The 18,094-nt window shown below is 41.2% G+C and overlaps 1 protein-coding gene across 2 annotated transcripts in view; it reads left to right on the forward strand.

Annotated features, from left to right (window-relative positions):
- KCNIP1 (potassium voltage-gated channel interacting protein 1) overlaps positions 1–18,094 on the forward strand; it is a 1,926,792-nt gene that overhangs the window by 859,811 nt on the left and 1,048,887 nt on the right. The window contains exon 1 of one of the 2 annotated variants that reach the window (XM_069654328.1): positions 14,796–14,898. The exons of the other annotated variant lie outside the window; for it this stretch is intronic. The gene's annotated coding sequence lies outside the window, so the exon portion shown is untranslated. Of the gene's footprint in view, positions 1–14,795; positions 14,899–18,094 lie in introns of those variants that run through there. 2 annotated transcript variants of the gene reach the window in all.

The raw sequence follows: 18,094 nt of genomic DNA on the forward strand, positions 1-18,094 counted from the left end.
CAAAGAACTACATCAATGGTCCTTAGAAACCTGGGCACTGGGTTATACCTTCCTTCTTTCAGAAGAGACTAAACCAATGATGCTTCCTGAGTAGTTAATTACCAGCCTAATCACCCTAGCAGTTGTGACACCAGACAACGCAACACATTATTTGTGCCTACCAGTGCACACTGAAGCCCAGTTTCAGTTAACATCGCAGGGCTGATTTCTGGAAAATCACCCTCTCCATGGCATAAAAACCTAATGGTGCATTTGGATCGATTTAGAATGTGTATTTCACCTCTGTTTGCATCTTGAGCAGATCATCATGATCTTGTCGAGAGTATTATATTTCGGTCATAAAAGACCCTTAAACCACATCAACACAATACATGAGACAATACACGAGACATCAGATGTTTAAATTATTACACACTTATGAAACAGAATAAAACTGGTTATTAAAAATGTGACAGATATTTTACACTGATTGTCCTGGGTCCAGAAAGTAATTTTGCTTCAGTGAATGTTACATTAGCATAGAAATAGACCCCAAAAAATGAAGTGCGTAGTGCCTTTTCTGAATACCAAATTCGAACAACAAGGGTTTCTCTTTTCACCTGCTCATATAGGGAGCAATCAAAACGAAAATAATGATGTATTGATCATATTTCACACAATGTGGTATATGGCTTCCGCAGGTGTTGCCTGTGTGTATGGAGTAGGCTGCCTTTATGTTTCCGTGCCACTGGTGGTTGTAATACAAGGCTGCTAGTGAGGTTTTCAGGCTGTGGTGTGTGTGCATGTGTGTTGGCTTTGGCAAGGAAGGGATGTGTGTGGTATCTTGCCTCCTGTGTTCCTGTCTGTGTATGTGAAGTTGGATGCCTTTACGTTTGCGTGCCGCTGGTGCTTGTAACAGGAGGCTGTGGGTGAGGTTTTCAGACTGTGGTGTGAGTGCATGTGTGTTGGCTTTGGCAAGGAAAGGATATGGGTGTTATATTGCCTCCTGTGTTCCTTGCTGTCTGTGTATGTGAAGTTGGATGCCTTTACGTTTGCGTGCCGCTGGTGCTTGTAACAGGAGGCTGTGGGTGAGGTTTTCAGACTGTGGTGTGAGTGCATGTGTGTTGGCTTTGGCAAGGAAGGGATATGGGTGTTATATTGCCTCCTGTGTTCCTTGCTGTCTGTGTATGTGAAGTAGAATGCCTCTACGTTTGCGTGCCACTGGTGGTTGTAATAGGAGGCTGTGGGTGAGGTTTTCAGACTGTGGTGTGAGTGCATGTGTGTTGGCTTTGGCAAGGAAGGGATATGGGTGGTATCTTGCCTCCTGTGTTCCTTGCTGTCTGTGTATGTGAAGTAGGATGCCTTTCCGTTTGCGTGCCACTGGTGGTTGTAATAGGAGGCTGTGGGTGAGGTTTTCAGACTGTGGTGTGTGTGCATGTGTGTTGGCTTTGGCAAGGAAGGGATATGGGTGGTATCTTGCCTCCTGTGTTCCTTGCTGTCTGTGTATGTGAAGTAGGATGCCTTTCCGTTTGCGTGCCATTGGTGGTTGTAATAGGAGGCTGTGGGTGAGGTTTTCAGACTGTGGTGTGTGTGCATGTGTGTTGGCTTTGGCAAGGAAGGGATATGGGTGGTATCTTGCCTCCTGTGTTCCTTGCTGTCTGTGTATGTGAAGTAGGATGCCTTTCCGTTTGCGTGCCATTGGTGGTTGTAATAGGAGGCTGTTGGTGAGGTTTTCCGGCTGTAGTGTGTGTGCATGTGTGTTGGCCTTGGCAAGGAAGGGATGTGGGTTCTTGCTCCTGTGTTCCTGTCTGTGAAGTAGGATGCCTTTACTTTGGCGTGCCACCAGTGGTTGCAGTAGGTGGCTGTTGGTGAGGTTCTCCAACAGTGGTTTGTTTGCTTGCGTGTCGGCTTTGGCAAGGAAGGGATGTGGGCGCTATCTTGCTTCCCCTGTTCCTATCTATGTGTGTGGATGCCTGCCAGTGTGATGTTAGAGTGTGTGAGGAAATGTGTGGTAGGTGTTTGTGGACTATCCCTAACCGTGATGCTCCACCAATGACAATTGAAAAGAGTTACCTGGGTGATGGGCACCAGTGGGCTATTCCTACATGTACATTACTCTTGCTTTACATGTAACCAATAAAGGTATTTAGCTGAAGACCTTACTTGTGGCTGCAGTGCATCTTCATTGCTACATGCCCATTGATGTTACGGCCTGCTACAGGGATAATGCCTAGCATGAACTTGGGAAGTAGGACCTCCTCAGTCACTGTACAAGTGTTATCTAACAAGGTCTCTGTCTTCTGTAAAAGTTCAGCAGTCCATATAGTTCTATGTTATTCTACTGCTCACTACCTTATTACGGTCTGGAGGAATATGCCCGGGCCTAGAAAGCAACTTCACTTTTACCCAGAGTTACCCGCATCCCACATTTTGATAGAATCAATATTATGTAAAGTATTCTTGACATGCTAGAACAATGTTAGATTAAAAACAGCTACATGGGGCTACATGGGGCAAGATTACAGAAAATGTGCTCTGGTGCAAGTACAATTTTGCACAGTATTAGCACTAGGCCATAGTTTTCCGTATTGTAAAAAAAAAAAAAAAACATTGAGAAGTATTAGAAAACTACTGCACCATGGCGAGTGCAATTGTTCCTGGTATTAGCACTAGGGCAACCATTGATCTTAGTGCGAAAAGACACATACATTCAATACATTTTTGCACCAGGGCAAAGTTTGCCCTAGTGCTAATATCTTCCTATATTCACACTAAGGCAAACTTTGCACCGTGCAAAAATGTATTTAAATGACCTTTTACTGTTCCTATACTTTTATTTTAAAAAGAAACCGTTCCAGAATGTTTTTTTTTTTAAATAAAAATGTAGGCAGAAGTTGAAACATGCACTTTCAGTGCACTGCACTGAACATTTCCTTAAACAGCAGGTGCATGTGTTTGTGTTTTTTTTATTGTGAGTAGGGGGGCATGGTGATGGGGCTTGTGGGGAAGCATGGGCAGACCAGAAGGGAGCCTAGTTCCACTACTTCTTTTTGTACACTTCGACCACTGCCTAAGGTTAAGAATTGCCCTAATGCTGATACCATGCAAATGTCTACTTGTCAGGTTACAAAGGTTTTCTAATATATGGCCCCACTGCTTGTGCACTAAGCAGACTTTGCACTGATGCTAATAGCTAGATAACGTGCACATGCAGCAGTGCAAAGTTTCTGTAATCTGGCCCCAGTTCTCTTATAGCCTGCGGAGTACCCAGATCCTAACCCACTGCAATAATGCTTTAGGCAAGAAATAATGCCTAGTCCTCGATGTAATGGTCATTAACGTAGGCGCAATTGATGGTAGGCACGATTGTTTCAATAAGGCTGTTTCCGTCATTACTATACTGACCCTAGGGATAGATCCCCCAGGTTCGGCACCATCTAGGGACAATGTTTTAGTGCCAATCCCCTTGCTGTGCTGATGTACACTCACTCTTTATTAACGTGGGTGCAAAAGTATGTTTTCTTAGAAGAAGCCCCCTAGATAATCAATGGAACTGACCCCTTGAGTATCAATGTATGTTAAAATGCTGGATAAATATTGAACTGCCTTACATATTTTAATCAAATGTATAGTTGGGCACAGAGTGCATCACATCTATTGAGTAAGCATTGGAGACAAGATGGGGTTTTGAATATCAGTGGTTATCAGCGGGGCCATCTGTCAACAACACCATTTTAGTTGGCCTTGCTATCTTTGGGATACCTGCCTGTAGGGCTGTCAACTCTGTAAAGTGATTGTTAATACATAGGGAAAATAACCTACATACGTATTAATGCCATGCCTATAAGATCTCCCTGATGTAATTTGAAATATTGCTTTTAGGAGTAATCATTTTTAGTAGTAAGATATGAAACATAACTAACACTTGGCAAGCAACAATTTGTCACATCACAATTAAAATGATTGACTTCAAACCGTGCAATGAGTTATCTATGGTAAAGATCGCCAAACATTGGCATACCGTCTCTTTGATTGTCCAGAGGAAAAGATGTCCATCTGTGTAGCCACCCTACCTTCTCTGATAGCAGCGCAGAGAACAACATAATATGACTGTAATGGGACACCTATCAGAGGAAAAGCTAATGACTGCATAACCTCCCATGATCAGAGGGACAATTGGGTTGAGGCTTCATTGACCAAAGGATTAGGACCCATCTGTTGATGTGCTGTATCTGAGAAATCTCATGGATGCGTACCTTTTCAGAAAAGAAGGGTGAACATAGAGTAACTGAAGGCACAGGTTCGTTATATTCCACTCCTGAAGTACATAGTGACTGGAGATTCTCAAACGTTCTGTCACTTTTTTGCACGTGTCCGGGCTAATTACAAGGGGTGAAAAGAAAATGGACATAGGCTGCGAATGAGGGTTTTCTGGAATGGAGCCAGTGTGGGTTAATTATAATTCTTAATTTCACAGATTTGTGAAATGCATGAACTGCATCTTAGAGCTTAAAACTCTCTCTCTCTCTCTCTCTCTCTCTTTCTCTGTCTTTCTCGCTCTCTCTCTCGCTTTCTTGAGGGCACAGACATGGCAGAACTGCATATTAACAAAAACAACTCTTGCATATGGAAATTATGCAGCAGTAATACAAAAAGAATATCCCTTTCTCTCAAAACCAGAATTTATTTCTGTTTCTTCTATGTATTGTTAACAAATATTGTGATCGAAAAACATTTATGTTCCTACATGAAAAAAGCAATTCAAATGTAACCTAATATTCAAAGAGCAATTATTTTGTTAGTCAAATACTCTAATTCATCAAGAGCTGCCTCCACTTTGAAGTACTGAAAAAGAGGTGGTTAGATGCCATCAAAGCAAGAAAATAATTTGAGTATTGCACAAATCATGACATCGAATCTCTTGCATGAGATAACACCATAGTGATGACATCCTAAGACACAGGCGGATTTGCACAAATTATGACCTTTTGTAGTATCTTACAAGCCCGCTCCCTCCAGTTCAAAGACACTGATGTTGTAGAGTGGAGACGGGAACACGAGTTCAGCCTGACGCAGTGCTTGATATGGGAGCGAATTTCTAATAATGGTAACACATGACCAATCCAGTAGAACCTACTTCCTACGCCCTACTATTAGTCCATACCTTAATTATGCACCTGCGAAACCATAGCTGTTCCCAATGTTTCCTATATTCTGTAATGACCATTTTACTAGTGTGAATGCTTTCACCAGATGTCGAGTTAGTCTCGAGAAATATTGTTTGTAGGGGAATTCATAATATTCCTCCACTGTGTCCGTCTTTGAAACATACACACACACACACAACGTTCTGAAATTAAAAAAAAAGTCTACATCCTTCTGTGAACTATTTTCATAGAAGGTCCAATAGCACAGCGAGTAGAGTGCTCGCTTTGACACGTGTGAAGAGCCTGGGTTTGAATCTCGGCAGCGCCAAGCTCAGCCTTTTATCCTTCCAAGGTCGATAAATGAGCACCACACGCTGTGGGTAATTATAAGCAGAGCTCAGATACCTGAGGGTTCGTAGCACTATATAAATGCTAAATTATTATTATTATTTTAAGAGTTTCATGCCTATCCGTATATAGGGAAACAAGTAACAAAGGGGATCCCAAAAGTTGCAATTACCATTCAGACTCCATGGGGTAATTTATGCTCTATGCTTGCTTAAACAGGCTGTTTGGATCATAGCCAAAAGAGGTGAATTGGTTAAAAAGGAGATTAAACGTGAATTCCTTTTTTGGTTTGGAGAATTAGTTTGACTTTGTTTTTAAAGCAATAAAAATATGCCGATATCAATTGTTGCGCAATGAACTTTTGAATTTCAGCCTGCAGTATGCTCGGTGTAAACCAGACTAAAAATATTACCCTTATCTACCATCCTAATAGACCTGTTCTAACTACGGTCTACTATGTTTTGGGCATTATATGCCATGCCCTATGACATGGATGGCATGTGTCCTGGAGGGCCTGGCGATGCCCAGACCTATGAAATATGGCCACAAAAAAAAATTACATAAGTAAACAATTTGCTGTAGTTTCCAAAGACCCTCACTTTGTGTTACTTATCCGAATTGGAGGTGATATGCACTATGTTTTCCTTTGTCACGAAAAGAACGGACATGCTCAGGTTAAATGTTTCAAATAAGGAAACCACACAATCTGTTTAAATAAAAATAAAAAAAAATAAAAATTGTCACGAAACGTAGATCATTATCAGTGTAGAAGTATAAATGTGCATTAGTTCAGATCAATGTCACACTGATTCTTATTGTCCATTCTTGTACTATCCTGACCTCACCAAAGTATCCCCCAGCAGACCGCTGATGGCCATTGCTCTTCCACTTGCACCAACACCCTGGCTCTGCCTACGCCTATTTTCAGCCATGCCCCCACTGCTCAAACGTGTCATTCAATCAGTCAATTAGTCAATTTCATTTTATATCCATAACAATTACAATTACAGTAAAAATGTAACAATCATGTACATTTGGTACATGTCATAAATCACAAGATAGAAATCACTTCATCAAAGCATTTATGCTTTAGCAATTAAAAGACTGTTGGCCTCAATACAACCCTGGCGGTAGCCATGCCTGTAAAACAGGCACAACTGCCGGCGGATTGTATTTTTTCCGGCGCCCAGAAATGGGCAATTAGCGGGTCATTACGGCCTTGCCGGAAAGAAATCTTCCCCTTCCAATGGGAATGGGGAAGCCCGATGCACAGGCACCGTTATCAACGGTGCCTGCGCATCCGAAATGCTGTGCTCGCGGGTGCCTTTCATTCCGCAAGGTCAGACCTGGCGGAATGAAAGGCACCCGCGAGCACAACTCAGAGTTTGCCAGTCCAGAAACAACAGTACCGGGAAGCTTACCGGTACCGTTGTTCCCGGACCGGCAAACTCGTAATGAGGCCCTGTGACTTTGGGAACTTCAACTTCTACACTATGCCTTACAGAGCAACAAACACTTCATCTACAGGTTCATCCTTTCTAAAGTACCAACATTCTTCTTTTCACTTTCCATGCATACAAGTAGTGAGCTGTGGTGATAACTACATCACCGCTTGTTGTCATGTCTCAAAGGTTCACAGCAGGGAAGCAAGTTATGACACTATTTCCCTTTAAAGGTGGGATAATAGTCTGCTTCCGATAACGTTTAAGAAGCATAGAAGAAATACATAAATACATGTTTGCTTGTATGCATTTTCAAAAACATTCCCCGGCCCTTTGTGCTTCACTCTATTTTGCATGCATATACCCCAAAGGGGGATTACCCAGATGAAATTGCAGTAACAACTTTCTTGCCTCCTTGAGGACATCCATCTTCAAATGCTCTTTAGGTTCCCAGCTATCCTTATTGGTTATATAATAAGAGAACATTGAGCCCTCGGCATCGTTTTCCAGAATACCCTCCCTTCCTAGGCAACAGAACCTCTCACCTCTCACTTCTCTCAATGGGTCCCCGGTCATGGAGGCAGGGGAATCATATAATACAGCTGGGCCCAAGGCACTGAAAAGCATTCCTACCAATAGCAACCATAACCTGCTCATAGGATTCTTTATAGTGACTTGGTAAATGTAAGACTTGGGGTTGGTCCAAAGTCAGATCCAATATGCAATGGGCGAAAAAGCAATACAATCCCCTGTTGGGCAATCTACAGTTTCTAAACCAAGAGAAATAGCTGGCTGTCCTTGGGCAATGAAACAAGCGAGAGCAAGAGTCTGCTATCTGTAATCACGATGGAGGCGGTAGTAGAATAGCCACCTATCTTAGTGCCATTGCTGCAGTGATTTCTGCCGATTTACATCAATGGACTGTGCAGCAAATCCCCCCAAACGTCTGTCGGACTCTTTCAACCCCACTAGCCGATTGACTTCAATTGTTCATGCTCCTCGCCATCTGAAATCCCCACCAAAGATTTTGCTCAAGGAAGACCCCTAAATAATGAAAGTTTGGGATATCTTCCAAGAGGTTTTATTTAGAACAAATCTTGCCCATAGATGCCCAGATCTCCCCGCAACATGAACCTGTAACCTTTTTGTATATTGAGATTCTTCTGCTCACAATACCTAATAAATGACGTTTCGAAGCTCGGGCCAGGGATTTGAACCTGTGTTGCACTGCTTCATCTTGCTTCCAAGACGGGTGCATTGCCATGGAGATATACTACCTGTGTCAACTTAACCATTATAACTTAATTGAAGGGAAGATAGCACGGGGCAAAATGCTGGTCTTGAAAGCAAGGCCATGGTATTAGGCGTGTTATACAAAGCAATTAAAAATAAATAAATAATGTAGCTTCACATCAGCATAAGTGAGCAATTTAATGCAATAAAATTTCTATGAATTATCCATTGACCCAGCTCTGCCAACAAGAACTTCTAAGTAACAGTAAGCAGGATGATCATTTCATTGGAACAGAAACAGTCCAGACGATGGAAAGAAGGGGTAAGTTCAGGGAGAAATAAGTGCCATCGTTTATTATGAACAATGGAAGAAGGACTTCATGCTCACCCTGAATGGAATGCTTTTTAATCTTAATAGACAGACAGTGTAAGTTAATTTGTATTTCCTAGGTGCATATGCGTGTAGACAATTGCATGAAGCAGTGTTGTCTACAGGATATAAGGATGGTGGCATGGTGTGGACGGAATATCGAAATCTGTGGATTTTCTATGTAAAGTTTGCATTAGAACATTTGAAATAAGCTTGGATTTTTAAAGAGGTCCCGGGAATTGGCACCTGGGAAAGATATGAAAAGTCACAATGGTTTTGGGACTTGTTTACAAATACAAGGATGTCTAAGAAAACACAATCTCTAGAAAATACAAATTCTGTTTTTATTTAGTGAAGCGCGTTGGATTCCATAACAGATGCTTTATTGCCCTATTTTTTGGAACTCTAATTTATTGACCTCTCAATTCAAAGCTACGTTGACCCTGCTGAGGTATTCAAAATTACAAAGAGCCGGCTGGGCCCATCTGAGAGAAGCACCTTGATGGTCATCTATAGGGATATTGGATAGTCCATGAAATAAAAAAAAACATTTTACTATTTAAGGAATTCATTTTTGAGCAACAATTTGCAGAGGAAGGGCCGTATTGCTCCACTTGCACTTGAACATGTTCTCACATTACATGGAAATTCCAAAGATTTTCTATCAAATGCAAAGCTTGGATAGCACAGGAAGTCTTCCGTCCAAAGCATGGGCATTCACCTTTCCTTCCCTGGGATTTCATTGATCCTAATGTAGATAACCAAGACTACAACTCCCAGCATGCCCTAGGCCTGCATGAGTGGTGTACAGTTGCACAGTCCTTCCATATTAGTCTTATTTTTTCTTTCTTTTTTTTTGAAATTTCAAGTTCATGTTCATTTTTTTGGGGTGGTAGGTGGATTATTACATTTAAGTTTCTGTATTTTTTTCTATTATCTAAAATGCCTGTTCAACCAAGACATGTATTTAGAAAAAAGGGGCATAAAAAAAGAGTCAGCAGCATTTTGAGTGTGCTCAGAGAATTAATTTGATGATCCTCAACAGCTTGTGATTTTGAGTGATATGTATGAGAAATGAATAGTGCTACTGGTGCAGCGGGTGCTTGTTAGAACATTGTTTGCTAAATAGTTGTGCACTATACGGCCAGACACTAGAATAGTAGATGAAAATGTATTCACTTTAAAAGACCAATGCTAAATGCCTCTTTCAATCGTTTAAAATGAAGTTCACGTTTCCATAAGAAAAACATTCTACATTTGAGGTTCAGGCTCCCTTCACAGATGTGCTGTGCTACAGCCCATATCAGTGCTTTCCATACAGTTCCTAGGCACACACACATTTAGAGTACATGTCTGGATTTCTCCTGCATCCTCTCACAATTAGCAACCAGCCAGCTTAGATCCAGATTTATCAAAATGTATCTTTGTCAATCAGAGATGTGGATTGCTGGGATATGCAGACCATCCAAATTAATTTAAAATCCAACCCTATGTGAGACCTGTGAGCTTGGACGGGAATGAGAAACACAAAATTCGCTCTGAAGTCATGGCTTTCAACAAAAAGCATGGATAACATTTTAGAGGGCATTTTGCTGTGCAAGAATGAGGAATGCTGTGTATAACAATATTTACAAGAACATATTAGTGTAAATAATGTATGAAATGTTTACATTAGAGATAGGTTATGCTATGTTATCTTATGCTGACGGTATTTGTACCACACACCATCACCACCGGAAGTGGTCCCCAGACTTAGTAATAACAAAACATAAAATGCACATACAAAACCAATACGTTAAGGCAAAGAATAAATATAATACATGTTCATATTAGCAGGATGCAGTGATGCAATCAGGACACTTTTACATTTTGAAAGAATCTAAAAAAAAATCACACTACACCTTCTCCTTAATTTCTTAAAAGATGTTATCTTTTATGATCCCTCCAGATGTGTTGGACTATAACTCCTATGAGCTCTGGCCAGCATAGTCAGTGCTGAGGGATTAGGGGCACCATAGTGTAAGGCATCTGGAGACCTGCAGGTTGATGTTATCGTAATTTCCAGATAGTATAATTGGAAACACCTCAAAACAGAGGCAATCATTAGACTCAGCCTACTTAGAAGGGCCATGAAAAAGCACCCAGGGTGAAAAACACGTGTTGGCACGATATTGAGGGTCAATATTTGACTTTACACATAGTGTAAGGCATCTGGAGACCTGCAGGTTGATGTTATCGTAATTTCCAGATAGTATAATAGGAAACACCTCAAAACAGAGGGATCATTAGACGCAGCCTACTTATAAGTGCCATGAAAAAGCACCCAGGGTGAAAAACACGTGTTGGCACGATATTGAGGGTCAATATTTGGCTTTAGTATGAACAAGACATTCATGTGTTTTTGGGAGCTCTTCAAATTGTATAAAAAGATTCATAATGATCTGTGATTTAATTAATGAGTGACTTTGACTCAAAACCATCGGGTCACTGTGGTATGTGTGCATGCCCATTATATTGGTTTTGGACTACGTTTAGCAATATGGGTGCATACCATGCCCCCGGCACCGTGATTACTGTGCACAGCCTCAGGCTGTGCATTTGGGGCACTGAAGGGAGAGACACTGCACCCTGAACCTATACACCACCCTTCAGATCGGTATTCACGGGCAAATATCTACCAGCCATTCCCTCGCCAAACTCAAATGCAGACACCTCTAGGCCCGGCTTTACACTATGCTCCGTGTGCAACAACTCAGGGCTTGAAATTGACAAGACATTGCACAAATCGTGGCTTATGGTTCCTGCAGATACAACAAGAGCACGATGACAACGTGTCAGTAAAGAACTGATGATGTCATGTGTGACGTCATCAATGATGCCATAAGTGGGGTCATTAGCAATGAAGTCCTGTGGGAAGTTATGGTCGGGTAGTTAACAATAACAATTTAATATTGGTATTTTTTAGATTCAAATTCGCATCCATAACAACCCCTCAACTGAGATATTCCAGAGAGCAGTGATCGAAGTGAGCAGGAACAGTCAGGAGCGGTGTTCCACTACTTTGAGTTTGTCTGATTACCATTCCTCTACTTTTTACAACCATATTCACCATTCTATGTATAGTAATTGTCCATTCATGTCCCTGTGCAAGTGTAAAGTTGTAATAGGAGCCTTAGTTACTAGTCACTTGGACTATTGCAATGCCCCGGCCCCAACTCCTTGTTCCATGTTGGTGTATGCTTCCCCCTACCCTCTCCCTTGCCGAGACCACAGTTCCACTACTTTTTTCGGTACACTTCTACCACTGCCAGAGAGCCAAAATAAGATTAAAACTTGCTCCATTCGAGGCAAAGCTTTACAGGTTTCGGAAAAGTGAATTCAAATATACGTCAAGCTACATGAAAGCGTGTGTTTCAGCTGAATCCAGCTCATCAAAGCGCTATGGCCTGGCTGAGAGATAATCAGGATATTCATTACCAATAAAAGTAAGACGCTGAAACGCATGGACTGACACAGAAACTATGCTAACCAGATAAAGAAACTCAGTAAAAGTTCCCATTTTTCACGCATACTTCTTGGTTGTATTCATCCCCATTGTGTATAATTTACTTTATTCGCATAACACAAGGTGTGGGTTTTGATACCTTTTATTGGATTATCTGAAAATATTATGCAAAGATGGAACAAAACATTAGCTCCTAAAGACTTACGGATTTTTTCTTCAGATGTTGCAGAGTGAAGCGATTAGTAAAAGAAAGCGACAGTACAGATCATTCCCAAAAGGAATACAGGGAACATTTTAGACTTCATTGGATGAAGAAAAAGCATGCATGGCATGTGGGTCTAGAATTGCCGCCTTACATACAAGACCATACAACTCCTGTAAGCAGGGAACACATAACGGCGACGAAACAATACACATTCAGAGAATTGCATTTAACAACAAAAAAAAGCAAATCCTTTTGTCACGTAAACTTTCAGTTATGTCAAGACATTCTTAATGTGTTCCCCGCTAGTTTCCTAAAATGAGTGATGTTAGTATAGAAGGCATATTAAAGGAAAAGGTTTGAAAACACATCATTGGGAAAGCGGGTCAGTATTGCATTTTCCCCCTGCGGAGTGGGCTGAAAGCGCTATGTGTTTTCCACCTGGAACTGATTCCATGTGTACCTAACGCTCTCTTTTACCGTTTTTTGGCATTACATATAGTTTGTGAAACTTTCCTTCCTGGACAATTAGAGAAAAATCATATACTTGTATAGGTGTATATTTTAACTAGATGACTTTGCTTGCAATTGTATTTAAAAAGACGTCTCTAACCAGGGATTGTGTAAATACTGCCCTCTGATTTTGCTGCAGGGAAGCCCACAGACCCAGTGGTCGTGCTGTAAGCCGTTCACTGACATATAGCATGTCCATCTCGCCATGTATGTTATATATATATATAGAGAGAGAGAGAGAGAGAGAGAGAGAGAGAGAGAGAGAGAGAAATAAACGCTGCCACTCTCAACATCTAATGCAGAAAAACATTTGTATATTTAAAGCTGCACAAAATAGAGCTATGACACAATTGAAACGCACAATTGGCGTGTTCTTTTTTAAGCCTGGCCAGCAAATATCAAAACAAACATTTCGAAATGAAAACATCGCAACTTATCCTTCCTCCTTTAAATGAACTGCTAAAGACTTTAATCAATATGAGAAGCAACTGTGAAAACAGCTAGGAATTAGTTAATCATTTTTCTCGACACACACTTGGAAAGTTAGTCTTAGAAATGTTAAGGGGAAATAATCAATACTTTCCTCGGATTCCTTTGGATGTGTTAAAGCCGTATGCATTTAGATTAAACATACTAAAAAAACAGCAACTTTGTTTTTCTCTTTCTGATAGCCTTATCTTCATAAAATTAGGAGTCACCTCAGTTGTGAAACTGTGATGGGTGTCATGGGATAAACATACGTGCAAACAAGCAACACTGACCACCAGTTTTGAATAGGTTAATTACTTGCGGTTTATATTGTCTCCAAAATCCATCAACTGGAACATGGGGCATAGTTCTAAATTGGAGCCTGCACAATTTCCATATAGAATTGAAAATAGCAGGATTGTGTAGAGATAGTTGCAGCTCAATGTGCATCTTACTGCAAACGTCTCTCACAACTACTATCTGGGCGGAAGCCTTTCCTCATCATATTCAAAAGGTTTTACAGAAGTGATAGCCCACCCCAACGACCCTTCATTTATCAGTTTGGTATTTTGCAAAGATTTTATTGAAAACTGCCCTATGTATCGTGATAATAGTGTGTGAGTGAAAAGAAGCGTAGACACACACCTGTTTTTTTTTATTTTAAGAGGAGACTTCTTGAATCATAGACGTTATTTATTTAATAGTTTTTTTTTTTTTTTAATCACGCGCCTAATACCAGACTTGAGTTTAGTTTTTAAGCGCAGATGCGGGATTTGAACCTCTGTCGTTCTGCGTGGTCCTGCTTCCAAGACCAGCGTGTTGCCCCTGTGCTATCCTCTGCTCACAAAGACTTGCAAAGAAGTCTGCGTGGCAGCAAAGTGTGCAGGGTGTGGGTGTGTGTGGGTGTGAGTGTGTGTGCAGTGCATGGAGATGTATAGGACTATGGGAGTGTCTTCAGAATCCTTTGTGTTAAATCCTGGGCCATGGGTCTGGTCACATAAATTTCCACTATGCTAGTGAATATGTCACTGGTGGTTGGTAGTTTCACACACCTTTGCACTGATCACTGTGAAACACCATTTTTTACCTGATGGTTGGTGCAAACATCAGTGACACATAGCCCAGCTTGAGCGCGAAAATTGCTGGGTACTGGTATACGCTTCCCCGGCACCGATGCAATGTGAGTTATCCGGCCCAACACGTCTTACCTCACTGCAGTGTCCTCTTTCCCCGGAGCAATCGCAAATGTGTGGCACAACCAAATCACTCAGAATAGCATAAGAATAACATAAATACAAAGCAACAAAGAGCTGTACTGGAACCATCTTTTCATATAAACATTGCTTACAGTAACAATATGTCGTGCTTGGTTCCATGGTGACAACCATCTGTAATCAAATGTTAGAGATGAAATGGAAAATTTAATTATTTAATCGGGAGCGAGGTACCGTTTGCATGCATAATTCATGATTCCATTTAAAGGTGTTTTGCTTCTCTATGCTGCAAAGTTGCGTATGATGCATTATTGATGCCTCATTCATGCTGGCGCGATGTGTAGGCTTTACAGTAATCACACATTTGTATTCTCTTTTTGTAGGTAAGTCATGCTGGAGCAGTTTGGTGAAATGTGCAGTGTGCATGAAAGCAACCAAAGTAAGCATTGCCTGTGCTGTGGGAAACCTGCTATCCAGGTCAGACTGCCATTCTCAGATGCAAACTCCATTCTCCTGTCAATGCGTAATGTGGAATGTGCCTGAAATTGTTGTCATGAATTGTGAAAGGCCACCCAGTCGTGAACGAACCTACGATCTTCAAACATATTGAAGTGAGAATTAAAGCAGGTGGCAGAGCTGTGATGCATTGAAATAGAAACAATGTCAAATTTGTGAAAACCCATCAAAGGTCACTGTGATCGAGGCTTGTTCATGGTTCTGCTAACTCATTTTCTGGTCCACAACTCCCATCATCCCTCACCATTGACTCTGTTGGCGAGGGAAGATGGGATTTATAGTCCAACATATCTGAAGAGCCAACGTTTGCAAACACCTAGTTTTTGTGCTGAGATGTTTCCTATGCGGTGGCATTTGTCTGTTGAATAACGTTTGAATAGCAAAGACCTGGAAGTTTATTTGAGACGAGTCAGTGTCTGTGTGTAGAGACATGTCTGCATGTCATCGATACGATTTCCCTTTCTTTCGAATTCTACTTCATATCTCTCAAAGGTTGTTTTGCTTTGTCAAAGATGTGCAGCTGTTTGATTGTGTGGGAATAGGTGGGTGTTCAATGCTGAAACAAGGGTCAACTCAACTTAAGATAATCATCCTTCTGCTCTCTCAGACCTCCCAGACATATTATCTGAATAGTCGAGGCATCGGTGTTACATAATAATGTTTGCCAGTTTAACAACAATGGAGCATTTACTTGTGATGTACAATATGTTCACTGCATATGAAGGATACCAAGTGCAAAATAACAGAACATGATATCCTATAAAACACAGCAGCCTGAAATATCAGTAAAAAAGACTGTCAATGATGCCCTTATAGTATATGTCAGCCGCCAGCAATATGCCTATGAAAACCCGTAAACATGTATCTTGTTCCAGGCTAGCTGTAACATGATTGCTTACCTGCAATAAGAAAAAGACATACTTGCACCAGAGGAATGGTGCTTAGCCAATCAGGTGGCTGGAACAGCAGGCGAGAATACACATCCTCCGCCCGCTGTTTCCAGGCAGCAAGGCCCGTCCCCGGTTGGTGCCATTTATGTTTTTTTTGTGGGGAGGCAGCAGGGAGCTTTATTTCATTATTTTTTTCCTGGAGTTTGGCTCTTCAAGTAATGCCAGTCTCCTGAGTAAAAAATAAATGTGCACCCCGGGTTAAACCTGGGATGCGAAGGGCTTTCACCCCCATTGTGGGCGGTGGACATTGCCTTTGAAGGGCCCACAGCCCTCACCGAGGTCCTTGCTTCGCTCAGGCCTACCTGGGCTTGGGCGTGTGGCCCGTTGACGGCCATGTCAGCCCCCCACATTGGGGGTCAAAGGCATAATCACTGTATCTGAAATCAGTTATTGCAGTTCATTTGTGATGTCACAATGCCTGCTAGATGAGCCAGCCCAGAGCAGAATTCCAGCAGCTGCCACACTAGCACTGAAAGCACTGACGAGCTTGTCAAATTCCTTTTTTTCAGAAATATTGTTCTGCGACACTTGACAGCCATTAACTGATGAACTGTTCATGGTGCTATGTTTAGTTTTATCGCTGATGGAGTTTAATACCAGAGAGAAAAATATATATGCATGTTATCAATTATGTTTTAAACCATAAAATGGAATTTCAGTTGCATTTTATTAACCAGCTTACAATATTTTTGCGACGCATTACTCACATGTTTCTAGTATGTTTAAAAAAAAAGAAAATCAGAACAGATGCTATGTTTATTATATGTATCAACAACTGTAAAGCATCTTACCTTAGATTATTTAAGAGTTCAGTTATTAAACAGTGTGATGTTGTGTTGCCATGTATTTTAAGAGATTCAGTATTCCCTACTGTATGTAAAAAGGATACTGCAATGAACTCAGATTTCCGTGACCTTATAGAGGAACTCAGTTCTACATCCTTGTTCCTCTGTTTGTTCTTGTTGACTTGCAATGTCCTTATCACATAAGGTAGAGGGTAAGTTACCTTTATATTTCAGTCACATGTTTAGTGACATCACTACACATCAGTACTAAGCATACAATACACCTTTATATTATTACAGTTGTTTGCGACATCCCAATGCCAGCTGCTTGAGTACACAGAGCAGCATTCCAGCTGTTACTAGAGCACTGAATTAAAGCCTTGATCAGCTTTTCTGATTATTTTTATCTGAAATACCTTTCTGTGACACATTAAAGGAACAAATTGATTTGGAATTGTTTATGACAGTATGCATGTTCAGTCTTCTGGCGTTCAGTACAGGAAGCAATAATCTAGCTACATGTTACCACAAAGCACCTACTAAAAGCATGGTATCACAATGTTTAAAATATGTGTCGCAACTGATTACAAGATGAACATTAGTGTTATTTCCCCCTTTGAAACACATTCTACAAGGATAGTATGTTTTATCAACTGGATGACCACTTGTAATATAGTAAGCAAGGGACCAAGGGGACGACAATGCAGTCATGCATTATAAGGAATAAAATACCCCCTACCATTTGTAAAAATTAAATTTCAGTCACCTTGGAGTTCTGTGACCTTATTAAACAATAAGCCCAGAGCAGAGGGGAGCATTACCACTTCAGGTAATGCCCCAGGACCCATTGTTACCGCGAAGCAGTAGTGCTCCCCTGCTCTGGGCTTATTGCAATTAGAACTCCGACCCGCAAGACTGGAGTACTATTAGTTATTTTTTTCAGTTGTGAGACGCTGTCAGTGTTTCCCAACTGACAAAAAGGAAAGGAAAAAAATGGCTGCCACGTAAGGGGGAGAAGGGACTACTTGTAGTCCCTTCTCTCTTTCCATGGTGGCTATTGGGAAAAAAATAAAAACAAAGGAAATGGCCACCATGGAGAGAAGGGACTACGGGCCACCGCAGTGATCGGAGCATTGTCAGACGGTTAATGCCCCAGGGAGGGCCAATGAGCTAGGTTGTTACAAGCTCATTGACCCTCGCTGGGTACTAATAAAGGATGAAGTACTTTTACTCTATTTGATCACAGAACTCATTTGATTTTCAACATCATTATAAGGAATGTTGAGGGCGTTATCTCACGTAACATCTTTTAGTTGTGACATCAAAACTGACAAAGTGTATTATAATCCGTGTGAAGGAAATGGCACATGTGCTGTTTGATTAGTTCCATCCGTGGCTGGCGTGAGCATATGTACACATATT

Source organism: Ambystoma mexicanum, chromosome 3q (genome assembly GCF_040938575.1).
Source record: "Ambystoma mexicanum isolate Mex_15411 chromosome 3q, UKY_AmexF1_1, whole genome shotgun sequence".
Classification (NCBI taxonomy): Eukaryota; Metazoa; Chordata; class Amphibia; order Caudata; family Ambystomatidae; genus Ambystoma; species Ambystoma mexicanum.